A 12,755-nucleotide genomic window follows, 5' to 3' on the forward strand; every position below is an offset into this window, starting at 1 on the left:
TTCTCCCCCCATGAGCTGTGTGGAAGCTTCATATTACAGGATGTCTTTCAGGGAAAACTGGCAAGAGAAAAAGAAGAAAAAACTAAGCAGGATTCCCCCCAATACTTTGGAGTCCAGGGCCCCATTTTCCCAGGTTCTCGTCATAGATGGGCTTTTCCTCAGCATTTGAGGGGCTTATACACAGGCCATGGCTTTAGAGCCCAGTCAAGAGAGAAGGGGGAAGGGTCCAGTGTAGCCCCCACTCTGACTCCGACAGGCCCCTGGACCAGGCCTCTCTGAGTCATTCCCGTCCTGCTCACAGAGCAGGGATAAGACTCACTGCCTTCAAGACAAATCAGCTCACCACCATGCTGGTCACTTGTCAAGTTCTCACTTCTCTCCCCACTCAGCCCACTGCTGCTCTCTCTGGAGTCCACAGTTACTATTCTCTCTGAGACCGTGGTTGTCATCACTGGGTGGACAGCTGGCCATTGACCTGCTCCATCTCGGTGGCTCCAGAATGATGTGTTTTCTTCTTTTGAGAAGAAGAATAAAGAGCAAGAATATGGGTCTGGACAGCAGGTAGCCTTTCTGTAGAAAAACATGGACAGTGAGTTATTTCAGTCATAGTCCTTTGAAGTGCTATGTGGATTGGCATGAGGTACTTTTATTTTATTATTCTTTCTGGATGTTCTTCCTGGAGGTGACTGAGTTGGCTGGCTGCACAGGTACAGGAACAAGAGGGTGAGTGTGCTGTCCTATGTGCCAAGTAGCATGGAGTTTGTGCTGTTCTGCATTTCTGAGCCTCTCTCACCATGTGAGTGAGGTCTGGCCAGAGGCAAGGACAGCCATGAGTGGCTGCTCCCAGGCCATCTTGACACCACTCATCTGTGCTCATTGCCAGCTGAATCCACAAGCCAGGGGAGCCCTGGAGCCCTGAGTCACTGTGTGGAGAGGATGTGCTTTGGTGGCCCCCTGGCCCACATCATGGACCAAAAAGAGCAAGATTTTATGGGGTACAGACACTGAAAAGGCCTTCATGGCAGCCCTACATCATTACCCTAATGATACAGGTTTTGATGGACAATTAGAAACTCCCTACTTGACCACAGAGTAAAGTATCAAACCTTTAGTGAGTGACACTCTGTCTCTCATCTTCGTTTAACCCCTTCAAAATGGGATGTGTTGATTTCACTCACCAGCATTACTTCTTCCATCTCGCAATCAGGTTGACAGGAAAATTGGAGCCATCTCTGGAAGGAGAGAGCATATGAAGACAGGGTATTATTTTTACCTTAATTTTAAGCACCACTCTGTCGAGTACAAAGAGAAAAATTATTTATTTTCCTGACTTTTAGCAGAGCATAGGTGTCTTTTCTGCAGTTGAGATCTGTAGATGATTAAAAGGCACGTGCTTCCAATTGACAGTGCTGCCTTTCTTGATCCTTGTCCTTGGGTGGCGTCACTCCTGGGCCCTGGGCCCAGGTCACAAACAAGACACCGAGAAGTGAATCTGCTCTGTCGACAAGACCCTGGTCCAGCGTTCCTGAAATGGCACCATAGGCCCATCCTTGTCACTTGGTGAATGTGGTTTAATGAAGCAGGGGGTCACTGTGGGAGGATTGCGCTGCCCATGTTGTGTTTTGTGAGATGCTTAAAAGGTTTGAAGCTCCTTTAAGAAACCAGGTGGTACAGTGAAGGAGCTGCTCCCCCTAGTGATCGCCTTAGAAACGGCTGAGACACAGCAGCTGTACTAAAGGCTGTGGAAGCTCCGTGATGGGAGGAAAACGTAGCTGTGTAGGTCACTGGTCTGGATGGTGGCCCTCAATCCCACTGACCACCAGTTCCTGTGGGTAATTCCTTATACTCAGCCCTGACCCCAACTGGACCTGCAGGACCAGATTCTGTGGGGCAAAACAACCAAATCTGGGTCGCCCCTTTTATTTTTTAACCTTTAAAAAATATAATTGTAGATTCACATTATTTGTAAGAGATAATGCAGAGGTAGCCCATGGAATCTGACCTGTTTTCCCTCAATAATATCTTATAAAAATCTCACAACCAGGATATTGACAGTGGCCCAACCACCCATGTAGGGCGAATAGACAACAGCTCTACCCGATTCTCCTGCACCCAGGAGAGTGCCTTCTATTTTTTGTATACTTTTATCACAGTAATTTATACACAATGTAATTTACCATTTTAACTATTTCAGAGCGCTGTCCAATGGTGGTAAGTACATTCATATTGTTGTGCTGCCCTCACCACCATCATCTCCATCACTGTTCTCATCTTCTCCAAATGAAGCTCTGTCCCCACTAAACAGCAACTCTGCATCCACTCCCCCAATAATGATACCCTCCATCTTACCTCTGTCTCTATGACTCTGATGGCTCTAGGGATGTCATGTGAGTGACATTTGTCCTTTTGTGATTGGCTTATTTCATTGAGCCACTCAGGGTCCATCCAGGTTGTAGCATGTGTCACAATGGCCTATTTTTCTAAATTGAATATATTGGGGTGAGATTGGTAATGAAATCATGTACCTTTCAGGTACACAGTTCTATAGTACATCATCTGAATGTTGAATTATGTCTCACCGCCCTCCCCGCACCCACCCCCCCCGCCCCCAGGTCAGGTCTCCTTCCATCACAATTTATCCTTTCTAAACCCTCTTCTACCCACACCCCTCTCTCTCTGATAATCACCAAAATGCTGTCTGTGTCTATAAGTCTTTTCTTTGCTTAATCCCTTCACCTTATTCCCCTAGTTTCCCAACCTCCCTCCCCTCTGACAGTTGTCAGTCAGTTTTCTATATCTATGAGCCTGCGTCTATTTTGATTGTAGTTTATTTTGTTCATTAGATTCCACATATAAGTGAAACCATAAGGAACTTGTAATTCTCTGACTGGCTTACTTCACTTCACTTAGCATAATACTCACCAGCTCCGTCCACGCTGTTGTAAAAGGTAAGATTTCCTTCATTTTCTTTCTCTGTGTGTGGGTGAGTAGTATTCTGTTGTGTTAATGTACCACAGCTTCTTCTCCACTCATCTGCTGCTGGGCCCTTGGGCTGCTGTGAAATCTTCACTATTGTAAATAATGCGGCAGTGAACATAGCATTGCATATATCCTTTCCGATCAGTGTTTCAGGTTTCTGCAGATATGTTCTCAGAAGTGGAAATGTTAGGTCTATTTTTAATTTTTGAGGGAACTTCATACTGCTTTTCACAGTGGTTGCACCAATCTGCATTCTTACCAAGAGTACACGAGAGTTCCCTTTTCTCCACATATTCACCAGCACTTGATGTTTATTGATTTATTGATGACGGCCATCCTGACAGATGTGAGGTCATGCCTCACTGTGATTTTAATTTCTATTTCTGTGACGATTAGTGATGGTCAGCATATTTTATTTGTGTAATACTCATGTGCAGATCCTCGTCGGGAAAGTGTCTATTTAGGTTCTTTGCTCATTTTTAAATTGGATTGTTTAATTTTTTCTGATATAGAGTTTTGAAGTTCTTCATGAATTTGGTATATTTAGCCCTTATCACATGTATCCTTGGCAAATATGTTCCCCCATTCTGTGGGCTGTCTTTTCATTTTGTTGATGATTTCCTTTGCTGTGCAACAATATTATAAAGTGATGTAGTCCCATTTGTTAAGTTTTTCTATGAAAATTTATAGCCTTTACTTTCTTCTAGAATTTGTACATTTTCAAATCTCATTTTAAGTCTTTCATCCATTCTGAGTTTATTCTTCAATGTGGTGTAAGAAGGTAATCTGCATTCATTTATTTTTCTACATTTCTAATTTTCCCAACAGCATTTATTGAGTAATCTATCCTACAACATTGTATGTTCTTGTGTCCTTCGTCAAATATTAATTGACCATAAATTTATGGGTTTATTTCTGGGCTTTTTTATTTCCCAGAAGGCACAGGTCACCTGCACAAGGATGACACAGTGATTTCCCAAACCCTAGTCTCCCCTCAGCCAGCCCATGTCCCAACACCACAGCGCAAGTCCCGCCCATCTCCCGCCACCAGCAGCCCAAGTCCCAACACCGCCCTCCCCCCAAGACCTAGTCCCGCCAGTCTCCCTCCCCCCCCAGACCGGTCCCGCCCGTCTCCCTCCCCCCCCAGCCCGGTCCCGCCCGTCTCCCTCCCCCCCCAGCCCGGTCCCGCCCGTCTCAGTCCCCCGCAGCGCGAGTCCCGCCGAACTGCCGCGCCCCAACCCTGAAGTGGCGCCCATCTCCCTCCCACCCAGTCCAGTCCCGCCCGTCTCCCACCCCCCCCCAGCCCGGTCCCGCCCGTCTCCCTCCCCCCCCAACTCTGTCCCGCCCATCTCTCTCCCCCCCCAGCCCGGTCCCGCCCGTCTCCCTCCCCCCACAGCCGGGTCCCGCCCGTCTCCCACCCCCCCCAGCCCGGTCCCGCCCGTCTCCCTCCCCCCCCAACTCTGTCCCGCCCATCTCTCTCCGCCCCCAGCCCGGTCCCGCCCGTCTCCCTCCCCCCACAGCCGGGTCCCGCCCGTCTCCCTCCCCCCCCAGCCCAGTCCCGCCCGTCTCCCTCCCCCCCAACCCTGTCCCGCCCGTCTCCCTCCCCCCCAACCCTGTCCCGCCCGTCTCCCTCCCCCCCAACCCTGTCCCGCCCGTCTCCCTCCCCCCCCAGCCCGGTCCCGCCCTTCTCCCTCCCCCGCCAGCCCGGTCCCGCCCTTCTCCCTCCACCCCAGCCCGGTCCCGCCCGTCTCCCTCCCCCCCCAGCCCGGTCCCGCCCTTCTCCCTCCCCCCCCAGCCTGGTCCCGCCCTTCTCCCTCCCCCCCCAGCCCGGTCCCGCCCGTCTCCCTCCCCCCCCAGCCCGGTCCCGCCCTTCTCCCTCCCCCGCCAGCCCGGTCCCGCCCTTCTCCCTCCACCCCAGCCCGGTCCCGCCCGTCTCCCTCCCCCCCCAGCCCGGTCCCGCCCGTCTCCCTCCCCCCCCCAGCCCGGTCCCGCCCGTCTCCCTCCCCCCCCAACCCTGTCCCGCCCGTCTCCCTCCCCCCCCAGCCCGGTCCCCGCCCTTCTCCCTGCCCCCCCAGCCCGGTCCCGCCCGTCTCCCTCCCCCCCCAGCCCCGGTCCCGCCCTTCTCCCTCCCCCCCCAGCCCGGTCCCGCCCTTCTCCCTCCCCCCCCCAACCCAGTCCCGCCCATCTCCGTCCCCTGCAGCGCGAGTCCCGCCGAACTGCCGCGCCCCAACCCCGAAGTGGCGCCCATCTCCCTCCCCCCCAGCCCAGTACCCGCCCTTCTCCCTCCCCCCCCAGCCCGGTCCCGCCCATCTCCCTCCCCCCCCAGCCGGTGTCCCGCCTGTACCCCCTCCCCCCCAGCCCAGTCCCGCCCTTCTCCCTCCTCCCCCAGCCGGTGTCCCGCCTGTACCCCTCCCCCCCCAGCCCAGTCCCGCCCTTCTCCCTCCTCCCCCAGCCCGGTCCCGCCCGTCTCCCTCCCCCCCCAGCCCGGTCCCGCCCTTCTCCCTCCCCCCCCAACCCTGTCCCGCCCGTCTCCCTCCCCCCCCAGCCCTGTCCCGCCCGTCTCCCTCCCCCCCCAGCCCTGTCCCGCCCGTCTCCCTCCCCCCCCAGCCCGGTCCCCGCCCGTCTCCCTCCCCCCACAGCCCGGTCCCGCCCTTCTCCCTCCCCCCCCAGCCCGGTCCCGCCCTTCTCCCTCCCCTCCCAGCCTGGTCCCGCCCGTCTCCCTCCCCCCCCAGCCCGGTCCCGCCCTTCTCCCTCCCCCCCCAGCCCGGTCCCGCCCTTCTCCCTCCCCCCCCAGCCAGGTCCCGCCCGTCTCCCTCCCCCCTGAACCCTGTCCGCCCATCTCCCTCCCCCCCCAACCCTGTCCGCCCGTCTCCCTCCCCCCCCAGCCCGGTCCTGCCCTTCTCCCTCCCCCCCCCAGCCCGGTCCCGCCCATCTCCGTCCCCCGCAGCGCGAGTCCCGCCGAACTGCCACGTCCCAACCCCGACGTGGCGCACATCTCCCTCCCACCCAGTCCAGTCCCGCCCGTCTCCCTCCCCCCCCAGCCCAGGCCCACCCGTCTCCCTCCCCCCCCCAGCCCGGTCCCGCCCGTCTCCCTCCACCCCAGCCCGGTCCCGCCCGTCTCCCTCCCCCCCCAGCCCAGGCCCGCCCGTCTCCCTCCCCCCCCAGCCCGGTCCCGCCCGTCTCCCTCCACCCCCAGCCGTGTCCCGCATGTCTCCCTCCCCCCCCAACCCAGTCCCGCCCTTCTCCCTCCCCCGCCAGCCCGGTCCCGCCCTTCTCCCTCCACCCCAGCCCGGTCCCGCCCGTCTCCCTCCCCCCCCAGCCCGGTCCCCGCCCGTCTCCCTCCCCCCCCAGCCCGGTCCCGCCCGTCTCCATCCCCCCCCAACCCTGTCCCGCCCGTCTCCCTCCCCCCCCAGCCCGGTCCCGCCCTTCTCCCTGCCCCCCCAGCCCGGTCCCGCCCGTCTCCCTCCCCCCCCAGCCCGGTCCCGCCCTTCTCCCTCCCCCCCCAGCCCGGTCCCGCCCTTCTCCCTCCCCCCCCCAACCCAGTCCCGCCCATCTCCGTCCCCTGCAGCGCGAGTCCCGCCGAACTGCCGCGCCCCAACCCCGAAGTGGCGCCCATCTCCCTCCCCCCCAGCCCAGTACCCGCCCTTCTCCCTCCCCCCCCAGCCCGGTCCCGCCCATCTCCCCAGCCGGTGTCCCGCCTGTACCCCTCCCCCCCAGCCCAGTCCCGCCCTTCTCCCTCCCCCCCCAGCCCGAGTCCTGCCCGTCTCCCGCCCACCCAGCCAAGCCAGCCTGTCTCTCACCCCCCCAGCCCTAGTCCCGCCCCCAGCCCAGGAAATATGGAAGGCTTCAGGAATTTGTGTGTCACCCTTGCGCAGGGACCATGCCAATCTCGTCTGTATCATTCCAACTTTAGTATATGTGCTGTTGCCGAGTCGAAGACTGGGCTTTTTATTCTGTTCCGTACTATATTTCTTACTATTGCCTTGTAGTATAGTTTGATATCAGGTAGCATGATTCCTCCAACTTTGTTCTTCTTTCTCATGATTACTGTGGCTATTGGTTTGGTTTTCTTTTATTTGTTTTTGTTGTGTGTGTGTGTGTGTGTGTGTGTGTGTGTGTGTGTGTTTGTATTTGTTTATGTGTTGGGGTTTTTTTTGTACATCCATATAAATATTTCTGATATTTGTAGTCGCTCTCTGAAGTACGTCATTGGACATTTCAATGTTGTTAATTCTTCCTATCTTAGAACATCATTTATGCTTTGACATATTTGTATCTTCTTCAACATCTTCCTTCCATCCTTCCTTTCTTTCATTTTCTTTCTTCTTTCTCTCTTTTCCTTTCTTACTTCTTTCTTCTTTCTTCTTCTTTCTTCTTCTTTCTTTCTTTCTTTCTTTCTTTCTTTCTTTCTTTCTTTCTTTCTTTCTTCCTTCCTTCCTTCCTTCCTTCCTTCCTTCCTTCCTTTCTTTCTTTCTTTCTTTCTTTCTTTCTTTCTTTCTTTCTTTCTTCCTGCCTTCTTTTTTCTTTCTTTCTTTCTACATGATATTTATTATGTTGACGTGTATTCATTCCATTCACCCTTTGCTGAGAGTTGTTACAATGAATAGGTGCTGTGTTTTGTTGACTGCTCTTTCTGCATCTATTGTTATAACCATGTGATTTTTATTCTTTATTTTGTTTATGCTGTATCATGTTGTTTATGAGCAGATACTGTACCAAAGTTGCATCCCTAGAATAAATCCCACTTCATCATGGTTGTGTCATCTGTTGAATATATTACTGGATCCAGTTTGCCAATATTTTGTTGAGGATTTTAGCATCTACATTCATCAGGGATATTGGCCTAGCATTTTCTTTCTTTGTAAAGTCTTATTCTGATTTGGGAATTAGGATAATGCTGGACTCATAAAATGAGCTTGGGAGTCTTCCCTTGCCTTGAGTGTTTTGGAGGAGGTTGAAGAGAACAGGTACTAGTTCTTCTCTGACTGTTTGATGAAATGCACTGTGAAACTATCCAGTCCATCACCTGCGTTGGTTGAGAAGTTATTTTTTCTTTTAATCCTCACCAAGGATATATTTTCCAATGAATTTTTTTTTTTTTTTTTTTTTTTTAGAGAAGAGGGAGTAAGGGAGGGAAGGGCTGAGGGAGGGGAAATAGAAAGAGAGAGAGACATCAATGTGAGACACACACATCAAATGGTTGTCTAACACACACCCCCCTCAACAGAGGTCTGGGGTGAATCTGAAATCCAGGTATGTGCCCTTGACTGGGAATTATTCCCATGATGCTTTGGTGCATGGACCATAGCTCTAACCACTGACTCACAATCGCTGGTGCTTCATTGATCTCTTGTTTTTTACTGTTTTGTTTATTTCTACTCTGATATTTATTATTTCCTTTATTCTTCTTACTTGTGGTATCTTTGTTTTTCTTTTGCACTAGTTTCTCTAAGTGTAAAGTTAGATGATGTATTTCAGATTTTTCTTGTTTCTGGAGGTAGGCCTGCAATGTTATGAATTTCCCTCTTAGGATTGCTTATGCTGTGCTCCATAGAGTTAGGATTGTTGTGCTCTCATTTCCATGTGTTTTAAGGTATTATTTCACTATTTCCTTGATCTCATTGTTAACCACTCATTGTGTAGTAACATGTTAATTAGCCTCCAAGACTTTCTGTGTTTTACAGTTTTTTCTTTCTTTTAAATCCTATAATTACTAATTTTTATTGTGGTCAAATAAATATGAGATTTAGAGTTTTAACCACAGTTAAGTATACATGAAGTATATTGACAGCAATTCTCACCACCATGTATCTCCCGATTTATATATATTTTGCTTTTCATTGATTTTATTTCTCTGTTAATAAATTTATCGGGGCAGGGTGGTTTTAGGTGTGTACAATTCAGTAATAGATCACTGGTAGATCAGTTTTTTTCTATTTGACTTCTAGTTATATCCAGTTATGACCAGAAAAGTTTCCTGATATGATTTCAATCTTCTTAAATTTACTGAGACTGTTTTTGTGCCCTAACATGTAGTCTATCTGGATAATGTGGAACGTCCACTTAAAAAGAATGTATATTCTATTGCTTCAGGGTGAAATGCTCTGAAGATACCAATTAAATCCATTTGATCTAGTGTGCTATTTAAGGCCACTCTTTCCTTCTTCATTTTCTGTGTGGAAGATCCAGCCATTGATGCCAAGGGGGTGTGAAAATCCCCTACTATGACTCTCTTATTGTTGACCTCTCCATTTATGTACATCAGGATTTAGGTTACACATTTACTTGCTCTTATGTTGTGGAAACACATGTTTGCAAGGGTTAAATCCTCTTGTTGGATTGCTCTCTTTATCATTATGTGGTAGCCTTCCTTATCGATCAATATAGCCTTTGTTGTTGTTGTTGTTTTTAAACCATTTCCATTGGTTTCTCACAGAGAGGAGGGGAGAAGGCCAGAGAGTTAGAAACATCAGATCAGTTGCCTTCTGCACAGCCCCTACTGGGGATGTGCCTGCAACCAAGGTACATGCCCTTGACGGGAATCGAACCCGGGATCCTTCAGTCTGCAGGCCGACGTTCTATCCACTGAGCCAAACCCAGTTAGGGCTATAGTCTTTGTTTTAAAGTCTATTTTGTCTGCTATAGGTATTACCTCCCCAGCTTTTTTTTTCTATTTGTATTTGCATGAAATATCTTTTGCCATCTCCTTGCTTTTTGTCTGTATATCTTTCATTCTGAGGTAGGTCTCTTGTTGACTGCATATATATGGTTATTGTCTGCTTATCGATTCAGCTGCCATGTCTTTTAATTGCAGCAGTTAAGCCACTTACATTTAAAGTGATTATTCATAGATATGTTTTGTTCTTTTAACTCTGATTCCCTTTGATTCCTTCTTGATAGTTCTTATACTAATGGTTTGGTGGTAATACACCTCTTTTTCTGTTTCTTGTCGGGAAGCTCTTTATTTCTCCATCAATTTTAAATGATAGCCTTGCTGAGTAGAGTAGTCTTGGTTGAAAGTCCTAGGCTTTTCATTACTTTGAATATTTTGTGCCAATCCCTACTGGCATGGTATGTGTCTGTAGAGAAATAAGCCGACAATCTTATGGGACCTCCCTTTTAGGTAACTGACCATCTTTATCTTGTTGCTTTTAAAATGTCCTGTCTTTTATCTTTGTCCTTTTAATTATGATGTGTCCTGGTGGCGGGCCTTTTTGGGTTCATCTTCTTTGGGACTCTGGGCTTCCTGGACTTGTGTGTCTCTTCCTTCACCAGGTTAGGGAAGTGTTCTGTCATTATTTCTTTTAATAGGCTGTAGTCCCTGAATCTCTCTTTTCTCCTTGTACTCCTATAAGGTGGATGTTGTTCATGTTTCCTATTGTCCCAAAAGTCTCTTAAACAGTCCTCATTTTTAAAGTTTTCTTTTTGATGCTTTTGTCTTCTCTGACCTTGTCTTCCAAATCACTAATTTGATTCTCTGCTTCATTCAACTATTTATTTTCTGTAGTGTATTCTTCATTTCAGAGATTGTACTCTTTATTTCTGACGGGATCTTTTATATGGCTTAAATGTTCTTTGTCATGCCTACTGCCAGTTTTCAAGTCCCACTGATTTCATCCACTCTTTGCCGAACTTCTATTAACATCCTTACAACCACTTTTTTTAAACATGCTGTATCTGGAATATTGCTTGCCTTCACTTTGTTTAGCATTTTTTCTGGGTGTGTCTCCTGTTCTTAAATTCGGGGCATATTTCTTTGCATTTTGGCTGCCTCTGTGTGTTTGTTTCTTTGTATTAAAATCCAGGTCTTGGTAGTGTGGCTTTGTGTAGTAGATGTCCTGTGGAACCCAGTGGCAAGGGCTTCTTGATCACCTGAGTTGAGTGCTCCAGGGATGTGCCCTGTGTGTGATGTGAACCTTCCTGTGGTAGTTGATTCATGATGGCTATTGGCTCATGCATGTGTTGAGTCGATGCTCAGGCTAGTTGGCTGGGACCATAGTTACCCTGCCTACAGTGTAGTGTATGAGCTGCTGACAGGTGTTGACCAGGTGGAGCGCAATTCATCTCAGCAGGTTATGGTGCCTGCCTAGATCTCTCTTTGGATATGCCTCTTGTAAGGCTAATTGTATCCTGCTCTGATGTGCTCTGAAGCTGGCCACTGGGCTTGTTGGTCCTGGGGCTTCCTGGGAGGGACTCTGGTGCTGAACAATGTCAGATGCTTTATGTGACTGGCGCAGGGCAATCTATTTGGATCTACAAAGCAATTCACAATTTGTGACAGCCTCTGCTGAGGCTGAGTGAGCACCGGAAGGTCCAAGCAGAGCACCAAAGCTGGCTTTTACTAGCATTGAGCCTGGGGACAGGTCAGCAAAAGTCCCAGAGCACACCACATTCTGCCTCTCTGTCTGCCTCCATCTGCTGGGTACCTGTGAGTCTCAGTTAATGAAAGAGTCTCTGGAAGCACTCAAGTTACATAAGGTAGGTTCTCAGGGAGTCCCCAGGTAGAGGTGAGTGGTGTTCACCAGATTAATGCAGGTTCAAGCTCAGTGTCAGTGTTGGGTGTGAGGCCACTCAGCAAATTCCCCATTGTATACCAGGTCCAGCTGCCACCCACTGGGTCCTCACACATCTTTGAGCAGTGTACAGAAGACACAGACCTAGCATTGTTTGTAGGAGGGGAATGAAAAAGTCAAAAGAGGCTCCTTCCCAGGATGAAGATGTCTGGGATCTGTAGTCTGAGATCAGCCGTGTGAGCTGAAGGGCTTTGCAGAGGGTCTGTGCATTCTCAGAGGCCAGAGAACTGCTTCCTGTGGTGGATGATTCATGGGTCCCCTGGGATGCCACAGGGGAGCAAGAGCATGGCGGATCATGCAGGTGTGATGTCTTCCTCAAGTAGTGAAAAGTAGAGTCCCCTCATGGGTGGCTGATTTCAGCAGATTCATCCCTCCATTTCTATCCTAAGAGAACTGGAGCTCTCTCCAGACTTCTGACCACATGCACGCTCATGGGCTTCCTGAGCAGCACTCTCCCTGCCTTCTTTCTTCACGGCTGGATGAGCCAGGCTGGCTGGAGTGTAGGGAAGGGAGGATAGAGGTCCGTTTGGTGGGTTGAAATGCTGTTAGAACCTTTAAGGCTTAAATTTATTTTTCCTGTGTCTGCTCCCACACAACAACTGAGCAGCCAAAGTGCTGCTTAGCTCACTCTCAAGGAAGCACAATACTGCCTTGCACCAGTGCCACGCGTCACCAGAGCAGTGAAGGGAGCAACTGGAGGAAGAAGACAAGGCGTTCCTCTCCCAGCGGTGTAACACCCTCACAGGCATGATTCTGTCTGGAGAGCTGACCCCTGCTGGAGCGCTTAAGGCTTTTAGGCACAGAGTGAAATGATCTGATTTATATTTTTTAAAGATCACTCTGATTTTCATTTTTATTTGTATTAAAAATTGTTTTACTAATTTATTTTTTTCAATTAGGGATGACATTCAATATTAGTTTCAAGTGTACAAAATAGTGGTTAGACATTTATATAACATATAAAGTCATCTCCTGATAAGCTTAGCATAGGATATCTTTGAAAAGGGTATTAATCCTATTCATGCGGGGTCCACCCTCATAACCTAAGCAACCTCAAAAGACCCACCTTTTCTTTATTTTTAATCAACCTTATTTGGGTGACATTCATTAATAAAATTGCATAGGTCAGGCGTGCAATTCTATAATGCATCATCAGTATATTGTATTGTGTGTTCACTGCCTCCAAGTCAAGTCTCCTTCCAT

At 49.8% G+C, this 12,755-nt stretch overlaps 2 non-coding genes across 2 annotated transcripts; both read right to left on the reverse strand.

The window, feature by feature from the left end:
- Positions 1-6,809: 6,809 nt before the first annotated feature.
- LOC138998716 (U6 spliceosomal RNA) lies at positions 6,810-6,919 on the reverse strand. Its single transcript, XR_011469222.1, has one exon. It is a non-coding gene; the product is annotated as a U6 spliceosomal RNA (small nuclear RNA).
- Positions 6,920-12,129: 5,210 nt separating this feature from the next.
- LOC138998731 (small nucleolar RNA SNORA74) lies at positions 12,130-12,332 on the reverse strand. Its single transcript, XR_011469233.1, has one exon. It is a non-coding gene; the product is annotated as a small nucleolar RNA SNORA74 (small nucleolar RNA).
- Between the last annotated feature and the right edge of the window lie 423 nt (positions 12,333-12,755).

Source organism: Myotis yumanensis, unplaced genomic scaffold (genome assembly GCF_028538775.1).
Source record: "Myotis yumanensis isolate MYYU_CA2020_CCGP unplaced genomic scaffold, mMyoYum1.0.hap1 SCAF_20, whole genome shotgun sequence".
In the NCBI taxonomy this organism is placed as follows: Eukaryota; Metazoa; Chordata; class Mammalia; order Chiroptera; family Vespertilionidae; genus Myotis; species Myotis yumanensis.